We start from the raw sequence: 17838 nt of genomic DNA on the forward strand, positions 1-17838 counted from the left end.
GGTGCAAGGACACTACCAGCAGGAGCCGCAGGCAGAAGGACAAGCAGGTTCCCTGCTGAGCAACCAGCCCAATATGGGGCTTGATCCCAGGACCCTGGGGTCATGACCTGAATTGAAGACAGGTGCTTAACTGACTGAGCCACCCAGGCGTCCCTATCCTTTTTATTTCTTGATGGATTATGCTTTTGGTGTCATGTCTAAGAACACTTTCTCTAATCTTTTTTAAAATAAGATTTTAAAAAATTAAAAAAATTTTTTAAAAAAGTAAGCTCTGTGCCAATTGTGGGGCTTGAACTCATGATCCTGAGATTGAGAGTTACATGCTCTACGGACTGAGCCAGCCAGGCACTCCTCTTTACCTGATCTTAGGCCATAAAGTTTTTCTTTTATGTTCTCGTCTAAAAGTTTTATAGTTTTATGTTAGGTCCATTTGAAGTTAATTTTTGTGTAAGATGTGCAGTTTAGGTCAGAGTTTATTTTTTGTCTGTTGATGTCCAATTGTTGCAGCACCATTTGTTGGAAAGGCTGCTTTCCTTCCTTGAATTACTTTGGACCTCTGTCAAAATTCAGTTGGGCATATTTGTATTGGTCTGTTACTGGGTTCTCTGTGTTGTTCCATTGGTCTTTGTGTCTGTCCCTTTGAAAACATGACACCATCTTGATTTTGTTTGCTGCATAGTTTAAAATTGGGTAGTAGGCTTTCTACAACTTTTATTTTAGTTAATTCATTAATATTAGTTTTTCATTGTTTCAATTATTCTAGGGTTTTTTTTTTACATTTATTTATTTATTTTAGAGAGAGAGAGAGAGAGAGAGAGAGACTGTGTGTGTGTGAGTGTGGGGAAGGGCAGGGGAAGAGGGAGGGAAGCTGACTCCCCTCTGAGCAGGGAACTCGACCAGGGGCCTGATCTCATGATCCCAAAATCATGACTGGAGCCCAAATCAAGAGTTGGATGCCCAGCCAACCAACTGAGTTACCCAGGCACCTCTTAGTTATTCTAGTTCTTTTGCGTTTCCATATAAATTTTTAGATAAGCTTGTCTTCATCTATAAGAAAACTTTGGATCTGATAAGAGTTATGTTGAATTTAAAGGTAAATTTGGGTCATAGTCTACTTAGTATCGGTATCTTGCCACTTTAGGTGAAAGGTAGGACCTTTACCGCCATTTAGGCCCCTTTATCCTCCCTTTTTTATAATTAGTTGTCTTAAATATCTCCTTTACATACTTTGAGAACCATACCAGACATTGTTATGCTTTTGCTTTTAACATGTAATGTAATCAGGGAGAAAGATAGTCTAGTGCATTTACCTATAAAGTTACCTGCCAACATTAGTTACTTTTCACTTCTGAAAGTTCTATTTAACTCTTTTAAAATTTGTCTTTTAGTAAGCTTTTACTTGGTTTTATTTTTGCTTATATTTCTTTATACACATTATAGTTTTAGAATGTTATATATTAAAAAAAAGAATGTTATATATTTGTCATTTTTATGACCTGAAACTATTTTGCACCACGTTTTGCTCTTTTTTCCCTAACTCTCAAACATGATGGCTCTCTTCCTCTAGCGGTCTTCCTCATATGTTTTGTAAGGATTTATCAGGCTTTTTGAGTATGGGAATATTCCGAAGTGGATAGTTCTGAGAGAATTTTTTAGTTCAGCCAGCACCTTGGGATGGTACCAACCTAGGCTCACTTTAAGTTAGGGTGTGTGCTTGGGGTTAGTGCCGCCACACTGCACTTTGGCAAGGCCATGTTTATGAATCTCTGGGGGAATTGCCCCTGTGTTTCCAGCTGGAGTCCAGGTCAACACACACAAATTCTTCCTCCCTCCCTTTTTCTAAAAGATTTTATTTGACAGAACGAGCAGGGGGACCAGCAGGCAGAGGAAGGAGGCAGAGGGAGAAGCACGCTCCCCACTGAGCTCCCTGCTGAACAGAGAGCCCGATGCTGGGCTCAATCCTAGGACCACAAGATCATGACCTGAGCAGAAGGCAGGTGCTTAACCGACTGAGCCACTCAGGCGCCCCTACCCCTTGCAGCTTTAAACTGCAAGCCTCTTGGCACTGACACCAGGATGTGCTTGCTCCCAGGGTCTCTGTAGCCTCAGCTTCCACACATTCTGGTTTCTAGCTCTCACTTGAATTTTAGCTCCTGGGGATTTTCTTTTCTCCCTTGAGAGTTCAACTATTAGTTTCTCTAGAATTTGGTAATATTTTATTTAGCACTTGTAGTAATTTGCTGTCAGAAGTTTTTTTCAGAAAAACGACTCTACTATATTACCAGAAATAGAAGTTTTTGACACACCATTAGATTAGACACACCACCAGATCATAGATTGTTGGGTTAGGGACCCACTCCTGGTTCTTTGAGAACTGGTCACCCGGGGCAGAAATTGCTTGCCTGTCTCTCAGGAGGGGCTGTGGATGTGACATTTGTTCTTTTTTTTTTTTTAATATTTTATTTATTTATTTGACAGAGAGAGAGAGATCACAAGTAGGCAGAGAGGCTGGCAGAGAGAGAGGAGGAAGCAGGCTTCATGCTGAGCAGAGAGCCCAATGCGGGGCTGGATCCCAGGACCCTGAGATCATGACCTGAGCCGAAGGCAGAGGCTTAACCCACTGAGCCACCCAGGCACCCCGTGACATTTGTTCTTAAACCGAAGGAGTATGAACATGTTTAGCCCTCCTGTCATGTCTGCCAAGGAAGTAGGGAGGTTGGAGAAGAGGGGAATGTTCAACTCTGTCAAGTGCTACAGCAAGGTCAAGTAGGATCAAGACTGAACCTTGAGAGCTGGATTTCCCAATCAGGAAATCTTTGCCAGAGCAGTCTCCAGAGAATGGAGGGGGAAGAAGCCTATTGTGTTTTTTAATCTCTGGGAGAGAGAATGGTCCTTAGTCTAGGCAATTTCCATTTTTTTTTTTTTCCTCAGGAAGAATGACTTGGTGTTTATCAGTATGTGACTGTTTATTTTATATTCTCTTATTTTAGTTCTTTCTCAGTTCCAACCCTGCCTTAGGTAGATTAGCTCTCACAGAAACTGGACTTAGCTATAGAGTGTAGGGCTTCCCTAGTACACAGGAATATCCTTAAAACTTTCATTTATATCTCCTTAAATGACGTAATCAGAACACAGAACTGAAAATGTAAGCGCTGAACTGGTGTAGTAAAGTAAGAGGAAGAAGATATGAGGTATTGCCATTCTGTTATGTGGAGTTTTGAAAAATTTTGAAAAATTTCAAATGTACGAAAACTAGAAAGAGTAGTTTATCAACGCCAATTTACCCATTTCCCCAAATCAAGAATTTTGGCACCTTTGCCTCACTCATCCCTTTTTTATTTCTTTTTGTTTTGCCAAAATATTTTGAAGAAGTTCCTGATGTTTATTGTATAATACATATATATGTGTGTATATAGATATATACACATATACATAAATATGCTAGGCAGTGATGAAAATTGTCATATACTCATAATGCCATTATCATACCTAATACAAAGCTGACAGTTCTTTGGTATTGTCTACTGTACTGAGAGTAGTAATGAGGCCTTTTTAAAATAACTTCTTTGGGGGCGCCTGGGTGGCTCAGTGGGTTAAGCCGCTGCCTTCGGCTCAGGTCATGATCTCAGGGTCCTGGGATCGAGTCCCACATCGGGCTCTCTGCTCGGCAGGGAGCCTGCTTCCCTCTCTCTCTCTCTCTGCCTGCTCTCTGCCTACTTGTGATCTCTCTCTCGCTGTCAAATAAATAAATAAAATCTTTAAAAAAAAAATAACTTCTTTGAACATGCTGAGATTGTTTTTCCTTTGTTGCCTTTGCCCTTGTCCGTACCCTCTGCCCAGATGAGTCTGAGACCTTCACTTGTGGACTTCTCATCATTGGATTTTTGCTCCGGTTTTGTCTCCTCAGTAGAGGCTTTTCCTGATCACCACAAATCAAGTAGTGTCCACTTTTCCTTCTTCCCTTTGTCACTCTTTTTTACTGCCTTGTCTGTTTGCTTGTCTTCTCGGCTCCCTAGATTGTAAGTACCACGAAAGTAGGGACCTTGTCAATCAGGTTGTGTTTACTGCTCTGTGTGCAGAGCTGAAGAGCATATAGTGCGACATGCAGTAATGAAGCACATGTTCAGAAATAAGTCAGCTATTCGCATAACAGGAAGAGATTCCAAAATTTTCTTAATATTTTATAACCATTATCTCTTCCTACAACTGATTCTCATTCCAGACTTTTCTTTTCTCAAGAGTTTTAACCAACAGCTGTGTTTGCAAAAAGTACTGGGTTGTTGTCCCTTTCAGGACATTTAATCTTTTAAATCCTGAAAATATTTTGTAAAATGTAAGTGAGTAAAGTTACTGCTGACCTGTTGAGAGGCAGTGTTTTTACTGACATAACTCTCATTTGAGATCACTTTATTTGAGCCTGCAGCTAATAAATCTGTTTTGGCCCATATGAAACAGGATGGAATGATCTCGTAGCCCACATCTCCTTTAACTGTTTGAGTTTCTTTTATTTGGTACATCATTTGTGGCGCATGGTAGGGGGTGTTTTTTAGTTATGTTATCAGTTGTTGTGAATGTTCTTTAACATGAGAAAAAAGTATAATTCAATAAACAGATATGATATAAATTAAAGACTTGGGTTCTTTTTGAAAACATGCAATTTTGGACCTGTAGAAGAGATACAAGAATGGTACAAAGAATTATTCTGTCCTCTTCACTGGGTTCTTCAACGTTAACATTTTACCACATTAACATCCCTTCCCACTTGCCTTTTTTCTTTTTGAGCTGAGAGTGAGTTGCAGACACTCAGAGCCATTCTCTTTTATGGTCATTGTGCAGGGATCAAAATAAGGAAATTAACATTGATACAGTGCCCTTAGCTAATCTATAGATTTTATTCAAATATTTTCAAGTTTCCTAATCATGTCCTTTATAGGAGACAAAAATCCTGATCACAGTTGCATGGAGTTGTCATGTGTCTTTAGTCTCCTTTAATCTGGAAGAGTCTTTCCTTTCATGAATATTTTTGAAGATTATAGGCCAATTCTTTGTAGTAAGTCCCTCAATTTGGGTTTTACTGGTGTTTCAAAGGTGACATGTTTTTTAAATGTATCTTATCAGGAGGCATATGGTGTTGATTTGTCCCATTACAGGTGTTTATTACTTTGATCATTTGGTTAAGTTGGTAGTCTGGATATCTCCACTATCAATATATGCTTTTCTTTTCCTCTTTATATTTGATAACTATCTTTTTAAAAAATTTTTAAAAGATTTTCTTTATTTGACAGAGAGACACAGTGAGAGAGGGAACACAAGCAGGGGGAGTGGGAGAGGGAGAAGCTGGCTTCCTGCTGAGCAGGAAGCCTGTTGCGGGGCTCAATCCCAGGACCTTGGGATCATGAGCTGAGCCGAAGGCAGATGCTTAAGGACTGAGCACCCAGGCACCCCTTGATAACTATCTTTGAAGATAGTTTGAGGTGATTTAATATTCTATCACTCTTCAAACTTTAACCTACTGGTTTTAGGATCCATTGATGAATCTGAATGAATTAAGATGATGATGGTTGCCAGTGGTAATCTTTTAATTCCATCGGTTTTTCTGCATTTATTATAATGTTGGGATTCTGATGTAAGGTAGAGCTTCTGCTTTTATTTGTTTTTTATCAGCATGAACTCATGGATTATTTTATTTAATGGGTTATAAGCCATTATATAAAATTTTTGATGAATTGTTATATATCTGGCCAGTAGGAGCTTTTTCAGCTGGCTCCTGTGAACCTTTGACATGACCCCATTATTTTTGGGTGTGTCCTTACTTTCTGGAGCAAGAAGATATTCTATCTAGTCTAGGGCTTGGCCAACTTTTTCTGTAAGTGGCCAGATAGTAAATATTTTTGGCTTTAAGGGCTCTACAGTCTCTTGCAAGTACTTTAGGCCACCCTCACAGCAGGACAGCAGCCAGAGACAATTTGTAAATGAATGAGCATGGATCTGTTCTGATAAAACTTTATTTACAAAGATAGGTGCCTTTCTGAATTTGGCTTTTGGGCTGTAGTTTGCCAACCCCTCTTCTTGGCTCTTGCTGTACCCACTCCCACTCCAGTCTCAGAATTGGTCATTTTTCTAAAGAGCTCCAGTTCCTTTTAGCACTGAATGGTATTGAGAAACTGAGAGCTGGGCTCATTGCTACTGGTATGTTATTGATTCTAGGCCCTCCTAAAAGACAAAGCTAGGTAACATGAAAATATATACATGTCAGATGCCTGGGTGGCTCAGTCAGTTAAGCATCTGCCTTCACGTCAGCTCAGGTCATGATCTCAGGGTCCTGGGACTGAGTCCCAAATTGGGCTCCTTGCTCAGCAGGGAGCCTGCTTCTTCCTCTGCCTGCTGCTCCCCCTGCTCTGTGTGTGCTCTAGTGAAGAGGACAGAATAATTCTTTGTACCATTCTTGTATCTCTTCTACAGGTCCAAAATTGCATGTTTTCAAAAAGAATCCAAGTCTTTAATTTATAATATCATATCTGTTTATTGAATTATACTTTTTTCTCATGTTAAAGAACATTCACAACAGCTGATAACATAACTAAAAAACACCCCCTACCATGCTCCACAAATGATATACCAAATAAAAGAATTTGTATGTGCTTTTCTCTGTCTCTTTGACAAATAGATAGAATATTAAATAAAAGAATATATACATGTATAAACTTGTATACATTTGTATGTGTGTATTTCAGTGTTTATCTATCTCTATATATTATAAACTACTGGGTATTGTGATACCTCCAATTCCATTTCAGTACCACAGGGTTTATTCTAACCTTTCTACTTTATATATTTATAATATTTTTCTGCAACATTCACAAACCTGAATCCTTTTATCCACAGTATGTTTACTTACTTGTTGAATGCTAGAATATACAGAAAGTAGTTTTAGAGTTGCTAACCCATACCTCTGTGAAAAACTAACTTATTAGAAATTAATTTTTTTAAAGATTTGTATTTATTTGAGAGAGAGCAAGAGTGAGAGAGATCACAGAGGGAGAGGGAGAAGATGAGGGAAGAGCAGACTCGCTGCTGAGAGTGGAGAGCCCCATGTGGGGCTCCATCCCAGGACCCTGAGATCATGAACTGACCTCAGCTGAAGGCAGACACTCAACTGACTGAGCCACCGAGGAGCTCCAATTTTTTTTTGATGTAAAAAAATTTTTTAAAGATTTTATTTTATTTTTTTAAGTAATCTCTATACCCACCATGGCTCTTCAACTCACAGAGATCAAGATTCCCATGTTCCCCAGACTGAGCTAGCCAGGTGCCCCAATTAGAGTTTAATATTTTGTTTAGACTTCTTTTTTTTAAAAAAAAAAAAATATATATATATTTTTAAAGATTTTATTTATTTATTTGACAGATAGAGATCACAAGTAGGCAGAGAGGCAGGGAGAAAGAGAGGAGGAAGCAGGCTCCCTGCTGAGCAGAGAGCCCCACGTGGGGCTCCATCCCAGGACCCTGGGATCATGACCTGAGCCGAAGGCAGAGGCTTTAACCCACTGAGCCACCCAGGCGCCCCTTGTTTAGACTTCTTATTAGTCTTTAACCTAAGGGTTTAGTTAAATACTGTTACCCACGAGTTACTTGGGTCAGTTCTCCCCTCATTCCTTAGGTATGTTGTGTTTCTCATATTAAATATAGTTAGGATCATTTCTTCTTGTTTACATTGCGTTTTGGGCTCTTTTCCCCATTCTTATTTTTATTTTTTTAACTTAAAAAATTTTTTTTAAAATTTTTTTAATTTTTTATTATTTTTTAAGATTTTATTTATTTATTTGACAGAGAGAGATCCCAAGTAGGCAGAGAGGCAGGCAGAGAGAGAGGAGGAAGCAGGCTCCCTGCGGAGAAGAGAGCCCAATGCGGGGCTCCATCCCAGGACCCTGGGATCATGACCTGAGCCGAAGGCAGCGGCTTAATCCACTGAGCCACCCAGGCGCCCCTAACTTAAAAAAATTTTTAAAAGATTTTATTTATTTATCTGAGAGACAGAGATCATAAGTAGGCAGAGAGGCAGGCAGAAAGAGGGGAAGGGAAGCAGCTCCCTGCTGAGTAGAGAGCCTGATGCGGGATTCCATCCCAGGACCCTGGGATCATGGCCTGAGCTGAAGGCAGAGGCTTTACCCCACTGAGCCACCCAGGCGCCCCAATTCTTATTTTTATTTTGTGTTGATGTTTTTCAGTATGTGGAATGTGAATGTGGTTTCAAAAGTCAACATACAAAAAGGTATATGCAGTAAAATGTTACTCCACATTTATTTCTTTTACCCAGTTTTCACGGGCTTCCTTGTCATCCTGCCCCCACCTTCCACCATAAGTAACCATTCTCACTAGTTTAAGTTACTGTTCTGCATGCCTTTTCACACAAATGAGCATATGGGTGTGTGTGTGTAATTCCTATTCTTTTCTTTGTTTTCTTTCTTTTAGATATACACTTCTAAAAATGTCTTTATTCTACCACCATACTTGATTACTGGTTTGCACATAGAATTTCAGGTTAGAAATAATTTTCCTTAGGGGCGCCTGGGTGGCTCAGTTGTTAAGCATCTGCCTTTAGCTCAGGTTATGATCCCAGGGTGCTGGGATTGAGCCCCATTTTCAGGTCCATGCTCACTGGGAAGCCTGCTTTTCCCAATCCCACTCCCCCTGCTTGTGTTCCCTCTCTCGCTGTCTCTGTCCAATAAATAAATAAACTCGGGGCGCCTGGGTGGCTCAGTGGGTTAAAAGCTCTGCCATTGGCTCAGGTCATGTAGGATCAAGCCCTGCTGAGCAGAGAGCCTGCTTCCTCCTATCTCTCTGCCTGCCTCTCTGCCTGCTTGTGATCTCTGTCTGTCAAATAAATGAATAAAATCTTTAAAAAACAAATAAATAAATATACTCTTTTTTTTTTTTTAAAGATTTTATTTATTTATTTGACAGAGATCACAAGTAGGCAGAGGGAGAGAGAGAAGAGGAAGCAGGCTCCCTGCTGAGCAGAGAGCCCAATGCAGAACTCGATCCCAGGACCCTGAGATCATGACCTGAGCTGAAGGCAGAGGCTTAACCCACTGAGCCACCCAGGTGCCCAAATAAATAAACTCTTTAAAAAATTTCTTTTCCTTAAATTTTTTCTTCTTCATTGAGGTATAATTTATTTAAATTGAATATTTCTCATGCTTAACATTCATTTCTGAAGATCCAGTTTTTGCTCTGCTGTCATTTCCTTTTATCCCAAAGAACTTCCTTTTGTTTTACTTATAGTTATATTCTGCTTATAATGGATTTTCTTGGTTCTCCTTGATCTGAAAACTGTCTTTATTTTGTGTTCATTCCTGAAGGATTTTTTTTTTATTGGATGTAGAATTCTGGGTTTGTAGTTTTTCTTTTCAATCCTTTGAAGATGTTGTTCCACTGTCTTCTGGATGCCTTGAAAGAAGATGATAGGAAATGATAAGAAATCTAGTGCCGTTGAAAATGTTCCCCTCTATGTAGTACAGCATTTTCCTCTGGCTGCTTTAGATTTTTTCTTTTCTTTGGTTTTCAGCAGTTTGGTTATGAGTCTGGATCTAGTTTTCTTTGAATTTTTCCTCTTTGGGGCTCATTGAGCTTCTGGATTTTATATATATATCTATATATATATATATTTTTTTAGGATTTTATTTATTTGACAGAGAGAGATCACAAGTAGGCAGAGAGGCAGGCAGAGAGAGAGGGGGAAGCAGGCTCCCCGCTGAGCAGAGAGCCCGATGTGGGGCTCCATCCCAGGACCCTGAGATCATGACCTGAGCCGAAGGCAGAGGTTTAACCCACTGAGCCACCCAGGCGCCCTGATTTTATATATTTGTCTTTCATCAAGTCTAGGATGTTTTTGGTCAATGTTTATTTTACTTCTTTGGCTCATTCTTTATTTTCTGGGATTCCAGTTACTCATATGTTTGAGTTTTTTGATAAAATAAGATGTAAGTCCATAAGGCTCTATTCATCTTTTCAATTTTCCCCTCTTTTTCAGAGTATATAATTTATACTGATGAGGTTTAAGCTCACTGCCTCTTTACTCATATCTCTGTTTGCTATTGAGCTCATTCACAGAATTTTTATTTCAGATATTTTATTTTCCCATTTTAAGATTTCCATTTTTAAAGGAAATTTTTATTTCTTTATTGAGATTTTCCATCTTTTCAGTCATTCAGGTGTTTTTTCCTTTCCTTCAATGAGTGTAGTTACCATACCTAGTTTAAAGTCCTTATCTGATAATTTTAACCTCTGAGTCATTTTAAGGTTGATATCTGTTACTTTCTTTCACCTTATAATGGGTCAAATTTTCTGGCATGTCAAATAATTTTGGGTTGTATCTTGGATATAGTTGATCGTACTTTGTGTAGACTCTGAATTCTGTTAAATTCCACTGAAGAATATTGATTTTTAAAAAAATTTCATTGGCAATTAACCTCAGACTGCATTAGGCTCAGACTGTAAGTCTTGTCTCCTGTAGGTTCACATTGCAGTTCAATTTTTAAAATCTTTATGATCTGTTGAGTCTGTCCTATATATCTACAGTGTTAAGTGGTCAGCCTGAGACTTGAGAATTAGAGAAATCCCTTCTTCAGCTCTCCTATTCTAGACTGCCCTTGGCATCTAGGCTCTTTTGCCTTCCTTCTGGCCAGTCTGTAGGATTTCTCTTGAAGTTTCAGTGGCCTGTACTGCCCTCTCCTGTGACTGTGGCCTGTCCTTAGGGCGAAGCTGTGCCCCCCTCCAAAACTCCCACACCAAAAAACCAAAAACCAGACACATCAAACTCATTTAGGAGCCAGTCATGTCTCCAGTTGTCTCCTCCCAATCTATTTCTTTTGTTTATTCTTCAGAATCTTTAGGTACTTCTTGATTTCTTTCTTTCTTTCACCACCGCTGCCCCCCATCCGTTTATAGGTGTTAACTCCGTTTGTTTTTAAGTCATTTTTCAGGCTTTGATGCCAGGCTCGGGCTTTCCCAACTTAACTATTTTCATTAGGGATTCACCTTGTGTGATGTTGAAATAAACCTTTAGTAAGAGATGAGACCTGAAAGATGGGTGTGTTAGAGTTCTCTAGAGAAACAGAACAAATAGATTAGAGATATAGGAAGATATTTATTATACGGATTGGCTCATGCAGTCATGGAAGCTGGGAAGTTCCACAGTCTGCTGTCTGCAAGCTGAAGACCCTGGAAAGGTGGTAATGTAATTCATTCTGAGTCTGAAGGTCTAAGAATCAGGGGAGCCAGTGAGGTAGCTTTCAGTCCAGTCTGAGGGTCCGAGAACTGAGAGTGCTGACAACAGGAGAAGATCCATGTCCCAGCTCAAGTGATCAGACTGGAGGGGCCAAATTTTTCTTTCCTTGGCTTTTTTCTTCTATTCAGGCCCTTAACAGATTGGATGATACATACCCACACAGAGGAGAGTGGACTGCTTTAGTGAATGCTAATTTCATCCAGAAACTCTGACAGACACACCCTGAAATAATGTTTAGCTAAATATCTGGAGACTCTGTGATCCAGTCATGTTGACATATAAAGTTAACCATTACAGTAGGTTAGATTACAGAGTTGCAGTGAGGAACCCTGGAAGGTTTTGAAAAAGCCCTTAATAAGATATTTCCTGTGTGAAATATGGATTGAAAAAAAGGAATTAGTAGTTGAGAGACCTGTTAAGAAAATGTTGTAATCTTTAGGCTATTCTGTTGCAACAACCTGATTTCAGACAGTGCTGATCAAGTTGGAAAGGAGGGAATCTATTTAGGATACATTTTGAAGGTAGAAGCAATGGAATCTGGTAGTAGAGGATTATTAATGGAGAGAAAGAGATTAGATGAGTACTACTTGCTGCCCAGGGTTGATAATAATGTTATTAACCTGGATGCAGTAAGTATGCAGGCAGAAAATCTAGTCTGAGGAGAATAATAACTTGAATTAGTTACATGTTACATTCAAAGTGCTTGCCAATATTAATAAACAGGAAGTTGGGAAGTTAAAGAAGTGCTTCAGAGAGCAGGGCTGGAGGTGTACATATAAAATTCTTTAAAAGATAAGTGAAATGAGACTTAAGAATAGGATCTTGGAGGGCCTAGGTGGCTTGGTTGGTTAAGCATCTGACTCTTGGTTTTGGTCCAGGCCATGATCTCATAGTCATGGGATCGAGCTCTGCGTCAGGCTCTGTGCTCAGCATGGAGTCTGCTTCAGATTCTGAGTAGTGTACCTGATATATTTTTTTTAAAGATTTTATTTATTTATTTGATAGACAGAGATTGTAACTAGTCAGAGAGGCAGGCAGGGAGAGAGAGAGAGGAGGAAGCAGGCTCCCTGCTGAGCAGAGAGCCTGATGTGGGGCTTGATCCCAGGACCCTGGGATCATGACCCAGCCGAAGTCAGAGGCCTTAACCCACTGAGCCACCCAGGTGCCCCAGTGTACCTGATATTATCTTAGGGTTAGAGAGATAGGGATTGGAAGTTAGGCTCTGCTAATGTGGGGAGTGTGTGGTCCTGGTGTACCACTGTTATTTGGGATTGAGATCCTGAAGGGCTATAATCTACAAGTAAGGTTGAAGTGGGTATATATAGGCCCTCACAGAGACTGTATCTCTACTTTGAATAAATTTAAACACTGAAAGCAGATTGAGGTAATTTATTGTTTTGTTTGCCTCAGGTGCTTGGCAGAAGCAAATGAAAATCCTGTTTGGAAGATGGTAGGAAAATCCTGTTTGGAAGATACTAGGCCTCAAATTATCACTATAGAAATCTTGGAAATATAATATCTAGTCCATAATAAAAAAAAAAGTCAGGCATAAATGATCAAACATGAACAAAATCAAGTACAAGCAACAGAAGATAGTATTAGATCCATCCAGGCCTCTATTATTGGAGTTTTGAGGAGCAAATTTTTTTTTTAAAGATTTTATTTATTTATTTGACAGAGATCACAAGTAGGCAGAGAGGCAGGCAGAGAGAGAGAGGGGAAGCAGGCCTCTCTGCTGAGCAGAGAGCCTGATGTGGGGCTTGATCCCAGGACCCTGAGATCATGACCTGAGCCGAAGGCAGAGGCTTTAACTCACTGAGCCACCCAGGTGCCCCTTGAGGAGCAAGTTTAATAGAACTATGCTTACCTTGTTCACAGAGACAAAGGACAAGATTTATCATTTTTAGCAGAGAAAAATAAACTTCTAAAAGAAAAAAATGGAAAATCTAGACTTGAAAGCATCAAGACTGAAATTAGGTAATTGTAAATTAAGTAATTAAGAAATTAAGTAATGGGTGGGTTTGATGGAAGATTAGAGCTGATAGAGAATTAGTGAGGTGGAAGGATTACTGAAGAGATTGAGGAAGATATAGAGATACTGAAAGGTCAAAAGTGTGTAACTGAAGTTTCACACAAAGCGTTGAGAGAGAATGGGGCAGAAGGGCTTATGGGACAAGATGGGCTGAAGACTTTTCATAACTGATGAAAGCTATCAAATAATAGTATTGTTTACACCAAGCACGATTGAAAAAATACTACCTTAGTATATTGTAGAAAATTGGTAGAAAACCAAAGATAAAGAGAAAATTTTCAAAAGCTGTTATAGATGGGGAGAGGGAATAGTATACTTCCAAAGAATACAAAATTAGATTAACGACTGACTTCTGATCAGAAACATTGAAGGCCAGAAGACAATGGAATGCCTTCAAATTCTCGAGAGCAAATAATTGACAATCTAGAATTCTAAAACCTGTAAAAATTTCCTAGGAGAAGAAAGATGAAATTCAGATGATTCAGACTTGACAGAACTCTTTAAAGTGCTCAGTAGACACATGTGGCTTGTGGCTACCATACTGGACAGCACAGGTATCAAAAATTTCCATAATCTCTGGAAGGACAGCACTACTATGTGCAGTAAGAAAAATCACAAGGATATTGTGAACAACATTCTGCCTCCTCAAAAAGGGAAACTTTAGATGAAATTGATAAATTTCTAGAAAGATGCAAATTACTAAAACTGAAGAAATTTAAAAATAAAATTATTTTATTTTTAAAAATGATTTTTTTTCTTATGATGTCTTTATCTGCCTTTGGTATTGGGAAATACTATCCTCGTGGATGAGTTGGGAAATATTTTCTTTGTTTTCTAGAAGAGTTTGTGAAGGATTACTATTATTTTTTCTTTCAGTGTTTGGTAGAATTTGCCTTAGCATTCCTTAGTAGAAGATTTAAAATTACTAATTTAATTTCTTGTTTTGTGTCTATTTTCTATTTTTTTCTTAAGTCAGCTTTAGTAATTTGTGTCTTTCTAGGAATTTGTCCATTTCATCTCAGTTATCTCTTTGGCCTAAAGTTGCTTATTGTATTCCCTTATAATCCTTTTCTGTACAGTTAGGAGAGAGGTACCCTCTTTTACTCCTGTGGTCACCCTGTGGAGGTGGAATGGACCCCTTCCCAATTAGTAGGATGTATGTTAATTGCATCTTAGATAACAGGAGAAATTGAGAACTTACTACTTACCTACGAGACTCCCTGGCAGAGTAGGGTAGGTACAGGTGTGTCTGGCCTGGGCTTGAGTGAGGCAGAAGGAGTGGGTTAGTTCTTTATAATGGCTAGAGGACTGGAGAGAAGTTCCTATGTGCAGACTGGGTATTTGTGAAATTCAAATTTCCCATTGGGGTCAAAGGTTGAGGGCACATGGACTTCCTTTCAAGCTCTACAGATGGATCAAAGTGTAAAAGGGAGGTAAGGCTTAAAATAAGTCAGTAGTCAAACATTGAAAAATAGAGCCAGGCTTTTTATCACAAGTTTTTAAATTGGATTTTTAAAAAATAGTTTTACTTCATGTATCTTTTCTTCCCTTCTTTATGTTGGATCATCTTGATTGATCATTTTATTTTCAGGTTTATTGATTCTTTTTATGCCAACTCAGATCTGCTGTTGAACTCTTCTAGTGAATTTATCATTTTAGTTCTGTCTTTCAACTTGGATTTACTTTTTTTTTTTTAATTTGTCTTTTGGTTTTTTTTTTCATTTGTCTATTGGTTTTTTTTCTTTTTAAATTTTCTTTTCATTATTTTTTAATAAAGATTTTATTTCCTTAATTGAGGGAGAGAGTGCACACGAGAGAGCAAGAAAAGAGAGAGCAGGAACAGGGGGAGAGGGAGAAGCAGACTTCCTGCTGAGCAAGGAGCCCTGACACTGGGTTTGATCCCAGGACCCCGAGATTATGACCTGAGCTGAAAGCAGACATTTAACTGAGCTACCCAGGTGCTCCTTAATTTTATTTTTAGAGAGAGGGCAGGGTGAGGGGAAGAGGGGGAGGAAGGAAGGGAGGAAGAAAGAGAGAGAGAGAAAGAAAGAAACCCAATTAGGCTCCCTGGTCAGCACAGAGCCCAATGCGGGTCTCATTCCCACAACCCGAGATCATGATCTGAGCTGAAATCAGGAGTCAGACAACCAACTCAGCTACCGAGGCGCCCCTCTCTATTGCTATTTTCTATGTGATGAGTCATTGTCATCATACTTTACTTTATGACTGGTTGCTTTTAGTTCCTTGAACATATTTGTTATACATGCTTTGAAGTTTCTGTTGCCTAAGTCTTAAATCTAGGCTTTCCCTGAGACCTTTTTTTTTTTTTTTAAAGATTTTATTTATTTATTTGACAGACAGAGATCACAAGTAGGCAGAGGCAGGCAGTGGGGGGGAAGCAGGCTCCCCACTGAGCAGAGAGCCCAATGTGGGGCTCGATCCCAGGACTCTGGGATCATGACCCAAGCTAAAGGCAGAGGCTTTAACCCACTGAGCCACCCAGGTGCCCGACCTGAGACATTTTTAATTGAAACTGCTGCCCCTCCCCTCGGTCTTCCATGTATGGGTCACACTTGTCTGTTTTTTGCCCTGGTTATAGTCTTTGTTGAAATCTGGACTTTTTTGATAATATATTAGCATTCTGATTCCTTTCCCCCCAGAGCTGGTTGTTCTTTTTGTTTGTGTAGTGACTTTTCTGGACTTACTCTTTGGAGTTTGTTTTTCCACAGTGTGTGGATGCTGATGTCTCTGCTAGTTCTTCCTTTCTTGTTTTTATTTTTAAGTCTAATTTTCTTGTAATTTCCCTTGGGCCAGTATATCTTAACAGTCAGCTATAATTTGGGATGCCTGGGTGGCTCAGTTTGTTAATGCCTCTGCCTTCGGCTTGGGCCATGATCCCAGATCCTGGGATTGAGCTCCGCATTGGGCTCTCTGATCAGCAGGGCGCCTGCTTCCTCCTTTCTGCCTACTTGTGATCTCTGTCTGTCAAATAAAAATCTTTAAAAAAAAAAACAAAAAACCCCCCAACAGTCAGCTATAATTCTCAGAGGTGTTTAAACTCTGAAACAGTGAAGCCCCCATCCTTTGTCTGTGGCTCTCATGAGACTTGGGGGAATGCACTCAAAGTTCAGACAGTTTACACATGAGACCCGGCTTTTGCTTTCTGCGCTTGCACGGCACATTCATGCAAGAATGAGTAGCTCTCTAGGGCCTTCTCATTTCTTTCCTGCATGTTTAAAGTCCTGTGCATGTACATAGCAGAAAAAAGTAGATTCTTGTCAAGGTCCACTTTGGTTGTCTCATTGTTAATTCTCCCTGTTAAATTTCTGGTTGTTTTCCTTATTTGTAGCTTGCCCTAACTAGTGTTGCAGATCAGGCTAGTTGTGATATTGGCCTTCCTAATTTTTTTTTTGTGTGTGTGTGCCTGGAATTATTATTGTTTTTGAAAATGCCCCTGGGCGTGGAATTCTTCTTGCTCTGCTCCAAAGAAATTTAACTCCCTCTGGCTAAGTGAAGCTGCCAGTCTTCACAGCTTGCCCTGCCGTGGTGAGACTTTCATAACAAGGGATTTGGAGTGGGTGTGGGATAGTGGGAACTCCAGGTTAAACCACAATACACTTCCTTTGGTCTTAACAAGATTCAGTAGATTTTCTTGAGTAAACACTTCTCAATTTTTTGTATGTCTTTGGTCAATATCCTGATCCTTAAATAGTTGGTTTTGATAATTTTATCCGGTTTTATTGTTATTTTTGTTCTAGGGGATAATATTTGTCAAATTCCTTATTCAGCCTTTCTGGGCATCATTTACTCTGTCTTCTATCTCCCTCTGTCTCTTTCTCTGTTTCTCTCTCTCACACACACACACTTTTTTTAGAGAGCATGTGTGTGTTTGCGTGTGCGGTGATGGTGAGGAGTGGGAAGAGGAAGAAAGAATCTTAAGCAGATTCCATGCCCAGTGTGGAGCCAGACTCAGGGCTTGATCTCATCACCCTGAGATCAAGACCTGAGCTGAAATCAGGAATTAGACGCTTAACCGACTGAGCCACCCAAGCACCCCTCTTTTTCCCTCTCTTTTTTCTCTTTTTTTTAGATTTAACTTTATTTATTTGACAGTGGAATAAAGAGAAAAAGAGAGAGAGCACAAGCATGGGGAGGACCAGAGGGAAAGGGAGAAGCAGACTCTATGCTGAGCAGGGAGCCTGACATGAGACTCGATCCCAGGATCCTGGGATCATGACCTGAGCTGAAGGCAGATGCCCAACTGACTGAGCCACCCAGGCACCCCTGTCTCCCTCATTTTTAAACACTTAAATTTTACTCAAACTGAATTTTATTATAGAACATGTTGTAAAGTATCACTGTATTGGTAGTTTGGTTAAGTAGTTTTTATTTTTTTCAGTGTTCCAAGATATACCACATTTACCACACCCAGTGCTCCATGCAATATGTGCTCCCCTTAATACCCATCACCATGCTCACCTCTCCCCCCCTTCCCTTCCAAAACCCTCAGTTTGTT

General features: G+C 39.6%; 1 protein-coding gene across 1 annotated transcript in view; it reads left to right on the forward strand.

The window, feature by feature from the left end:
* Nucleotides 1–17838, forward strand: part of DIS3L2 (DIS3 like 3'-5' exoribonuclease 2) — a 367036-nt gene that overhangs the window by 31543 nt on the left and 317655 nt on the right. The window lies entirely within an intron of this gene.

This window comes from Meles meles, chromosome 9 (assembly GCF_922984935.1).
Source record: "Meles meles chromosome 9, mMelMel3.1 paternal haplotype, whole genome shotgun sequence".
Taxonomy (NCBI): Eukaryota; Metazoa; Chordata; class Mammalia; order Carnivora; family Mustelidae; genus Meles; species Meles meles.